The sequence below is a fragment of the Morone saxatilis genome, unplaced genomic scaffold, assembly GCF_004916995.1.
Source record: "Morone saxatilis isolate NCDOM2014 unplaced genomic scaffold, NCSU_SB_2.0 Contig17, whole genome shotgun sequence".
Classification (NCBI taxonomy): Eukaryota; Metazoa; Chordata; class Actinopteri; family Moronidae; genus Morone; species Morone saxatilis.
This window is the reverse complement of record NW_023339729.1, coordinates 21,044,935-21,045,664: the sequence shown is the minus strand read 5'-3', so window position 1 is coordinate 21,045,664 and position 730 is coordinate 21,044,935.

The following is a 730-nucleotide window of genomic DNA, read 5'->3' as shown; positions in this document are numbered from 1 at the left end:
GTAAATGCCTTCTTTTGAACGTTTATCTGTGTGAGTATGAAGAACTAGACGTCCCACATCCTTTTGAAACTCACAACTAGCAACAACGTGCCTGATGGATCTGCTGGGCTGACCATTACAAAGTAGAAGATAATCTAAGATTCAAACTCATCAAAAGTCTTCAACGTAATTAAGCCCTCAGTGCCGTCATCAGACAGGAAATGGCACCATGGGAACCTTTTAACTTCTTTCTCCAAACATGAAAACCTGAAGCCCTGAGGGCACCAAATGTCTCCTCGGCTAACTTTCTGCTAACATTTTCAACAACTTTAAAGTCTTAAAGTGTCGATAAATAAAATAAACACACAGTGAGAGTTCAACTTCAAGAGAACAGGTGCACATTAATTTCCTACTTTTAGGTAAATACACTGTGTTCCAATGGCATTTTTTTGCAAAATAACTCAAAAAACGGGAATACAAGGCAGAAAACTGTACATGGACTTAAAAGTTTAATGGATGAGAGATGTTGTTAATGTGATATAAAGAAGGGCTCCCTATGTTTAGTATGTAACTCGATTTTAAAGATGTTTTTTGATTGGAATAGCTTTTGATTTTGGAGAAAAAATTTACCCCTCTAATGCAAAAAAATACAACAGATTTCGGGTTTTCCAATCCTTTTAGAAACTATTAATTTAAGTGTTTTGGAAACTCCTGTTTTGCCATATATTTGGAACACTGCAATTTATGGGTT